At 33.2% G+C, this 4,166-nt stretch overlaps 1 long non-coding RNA gene across 1 annotated transcript; it reads right to left on the reverse strand.

The window, feature by feature from the left end:
• Positions 1 to 1,845: 1,845 nt before the first annotated feature.
• Positions 1,846 to 3,380, reverse strand: LOC128182477 (uncharacterized). The gene is made up of 3 exons (XR_008243426.1): positions 3,268 to 3,380; positions 2,714 to 2,886; positions 1,846 to 1,992 (listed from the first exon to the last, which is right to left on the reverse strand). It is a non-coding gene; the product is annotated as an uncharacterized LOC128182477 (long non-coding RNA).
• Between the last annotated feature and the right edge of the window lie 786 nt (positions 3,381 to 4,166).

Genomic DNA, 4,166 nt, shown 5'->3' on the forward strand with positions numbered 1-4,166 from the left:
ATGCAAAATCCCCGTAGACTTTCTATTTTGGGATGTGTATTGAAATCTTAAACGGTAGAGGGGGCGTTTCAAAACAGATAATTTTTCATATTAGTGGATGAACGCAGTTTGAGCACAAAGGTATTTATGATTATCGAAATATCAAGCAAAAAGTGCTGGAAGCAAAAACTCGGGACACAGTATAATTAAAGAGACAGTACAGTACATAAAATTAGGAAAGAAATAAAAAATATAAAAAATAAAGCTAGTGTGAAAAATAGAATAAGTTTATATGGGCGGCGGAAAGGGTAAAAAAGACGTTTATGCAAAACGAACAACTATTATATTAAAAACATACTAAAATACGAAATAGACCAGCTTAAAACAAAACATACAGCCTTTTTTTTGCAACATTAACAGACACCAATGCAAAACAAACGATCGCCGAGGCAAAACCACAGTTATGCACCGAATAAACGCTAGATGGCGTTCTTTATATCTCATATTTAAACAATTTGTTTAAGATCTTGTTGAGAACTGCAGTGCCTAACATTTGATACGGCTATAAAATCATCCTGTTAGAAAAGGGCCTTGATTATATACATAATAATATCCAGGGGGAAAAGGGACTTTTTTTTATATAGGATCTACATATATACTAATACTGCAGTACTAGTACATGTACCTTGTCAAGATAGTTTGTATTAGGACTCCATCAAGCTGATTTTATCATACATTTGTACCTATTGTTCGTTAGGTGAGTGTTGTGGCCCATGTTTACTTATTGCAAAATATGGAACTTGAAAATGATTTGATTAACATATTTTTATTGTATTGTACAAAATTACAAATGGGATTGGGCACAGGTTCAGAAACTTGGACCGCCCTCTCCCAAAAATAAATATCGATTTTAAAAAAAATTAATTAACAAAGGTAAGCCGAAAGAAAACATACAGATGAAAATTGATGATAAGCTTTTACGCTGCTGTATAATGTTAACAGTATCTAAATGTCACAATTTATAAAACGGAACATTTTTTTTAATTTTATCCCCCCTTTTTTATCAGGGTTCACAATGCTTTTTACAGTATTTCAATTGGTCATTCATAAGTTTAATAGCAAACGTGGAGTCATAAGGAACATACAGAGCTCACTATATATTTCAATTATTACTTCACAAGGCTCATGTCGTGTTTTTGTTTCGTTTTAAAAAGAATAAGACTTTTTTTCTTTGAGTCCATCTGAGAATAGATAAAACCGTTCTTTATAGATAAAAATGTATTTTTTGTTTTCAATTCATAAGACATATTTTTCTATCGACACACAATCTTTAGTACACCGAACTAGGACTGTACTAGTATACAATTTTTTATATGATCACTTGACAGCCATAAACCAATAAGAACAATATTTAAAAAAGTGATTAACATATGTACGTGTCAGAAGAATATAAAAAATATACCCTGTCGTTGACATTTTCAGCTTAGAACTGAACTGCTATCACAAGTCATTCGTCCGGAGCATTGATTATCGACATCTATTGACCTGCTTTTCATATGTCAATCAAGTGGACAAAAAAATTGGATCATTCGTGTGACAAATGCATGTGGTTACATTTTTATCGTAAAACATTAGGGAAAAAGTAAAACTGTCCGATTTTTATGTAGTACGGTAGACATATTGTGACAAGCTTCTAAATCGCTTTAGATTGTTATAGAAAATAAATCATTGAAAAGTATGGGTCCCCCTTCGCTCTCTCTCTCTCTCTCTCTCTCTCTCTCTCTCTCTCTCTCTCTCTCTCTCTCTCACACACACACACACACACATACACAAACACACACACACGCAAAAAATATCACAATGATATATAGCAGAAAAGTAGTTTTATTTAACAACAGAATATATATGTGTGCATCAGTACAGAAATAAATAATTGAATAGCGTGACACCCGAGTCTCCTATCCATTCCGGCTCTGTCAATCTTGATCCTTCTATAATCGTCAAATTTTCAACCTACATCGAGAAAAAACAAATAAATAGAATTTCTAGGCATAACTTCTTATTGTGTTGTGTTTTGTTCAAATTTGTATCAATTATTATCTGCAATTTTACAAGTAGACAGTAAGATAAAGCGTTACATGTACACGTGGTGTAGTACGTCAACATATTCATCAATCAGATAATTCATACCTCATTTGGCTTATTTTCATTTTGTATTTTCTCAACATTTAAGGCACTTTTATAAGTTATAAGTTGCAGTGCAGCGATAGAAAAAAATAATTAGTCTTCGAATACCGGATTGTGTTGAATTAAACACAAAATGTTATTGTTTAACGCAGAAATAACTGTCTTCTTTAAACTTTACACAGTTATCTTTCTTATTTAATGTTCATCCGCTATTAATTTATAAATACATAAAACATAACTAAAAAGAAAGTTTGTTATATCCTATCTGAGTTACTGGAATTATGGTTAATCCATTCAGTACAATACTCGGAATATGTTACGGAAAGAATATTTCTCCATTGGGTTTACCACCAATATATAAACTTCACGATTTTATTGCAAAAGACAATGACATGGCAGTTTTTTTTAATGTAAGAAACATGCTAAAAATGCGACCGAATCACGTGATTGTTGGGTGGCTAAAATTAGCCAATCATGCAAACTGGTGGTAACTTTATAGGCCATTAAAGACAGGGAGGGGTTGATAATAAAGTTAAGGGCAACTAACCTAGATAAACGATATTGTCGTCGTCGATGTCGTGGTTGTAGTAAGCCCTGTAGATCGGCCTCCTGTAAATTGGCCCCATCCTGTAGATGACGTAAGCAGAGGCACAAGACAGGAGGTACAGTGCCATCAACAACACGCTCAGGATTCTCATCATCTTTCCTTCCAAAAATGTGCTGCAAGACGAAAGAAAAAAATCAGTAATATTTAGCAAGAGCTGACTTTCGAACACCAAAATAGGCTGTCGACCAACGAAACGTCCTTTAATGTACAGCGCCAATTTTAAAAAAGCTTCATAAACTTATTAAAACAATTGCAATCAGTTAGTATAGAAAAAAAAACATTGTACTGAGTATTTAAATTGTTTGCACTCGCAAAATATCCACAGTTTGAAAATTTTGAAGTAAGCATCGATATGCTTATTATTTACAAAAAAGTCACAGTATATCGTAAGTCTACATTAGGCAAATTCTACAGAGTTTTAAGCTTTTGAATAAAAGCCAAAAAAAGAAAAGAATAAAGACAAATAAAAGCACGAGTAGATGAAATGAGCTTACACTAATTCCTGGCTTTGTCGTACAACCTTTCGTAAGACACACTCGATGCTTTACCCCGAGTCCTGCAGACCTTTATATACCGTGGCCCAGACTTGGGACACACCTTTCTGACAGTGCAATGATGTATGCGCTCATCGCAAATCAAAACAACACGCGGCACAGACCAAAGAAGGAGTTTGGAGACAACAGACGTAAAGAAACAATTAAATTCACGTAACGGTCATTAGGAAAACATAAGTTCTAATTAGATCAGGGATTTAGGGTACGGTCGTGAGATAAAGTTACAAAAGTTACCAAATTGGTATAGTCTGTCTGGGTTTGGAAAATGTAGGTAGTTGACCTCGATAAAAATCATCAGATTTCCCTTGCATGTGCTTTAGTTTTCTTTTATCATAGTTTGTGCGTTTACATGTACATGTACATATTTTGCATGTACGAGTGGCTACTTTTGAATGTTGTATATTGGTAAGGATGACAGCAATGAGGCCTGCTGTGGGCCTTATTGTTAATTTTAAGACAATCGTATTAAAGTAAGCAACGTATTAGCTTTTGGGGGTAGACTGGTTTTTGGTTTTTTGTTTTGTTTTTTTAGAGTATTTTTTAACACTCAAACACTTCAAAATTAGGAATTATCATTCCATTAAACTTTAACATCTTAAAAGGATGATCTTACTTTTTTGATATGAAAGAAAACGTGCACGGAGTATATGTATTTTTTAAATTAAGTAATGGATATAGCATACATTTGACTGTTTTATGGTGATTTTAACATTACACTGGATTTAGACGAAGAAAAAGTAATGTAAATTTTGAAAAATACTTTCTTTGACTGTTTTTCTTTATTTTGTTGTCCTTGAATTTTTTCGGGTTTGGAGGTTTGATGACATTGTGAAAATGGC

This window comes from Crassostrea angulata, chromosome 4 (genome assembly GCF_025612915.1).
Source record: "Crassostrea angulata isolate pt1a10 chromosome 4, ASM2561291v2, whole genome shotgun sequence".
Classification (NCBI taxonomy): domain Eukaryota; kingdom Metazoa; phylum Mollusca; class Bivalvia; order Ostreida; family Ostreidae; genus Magallana; species Magallana angulata.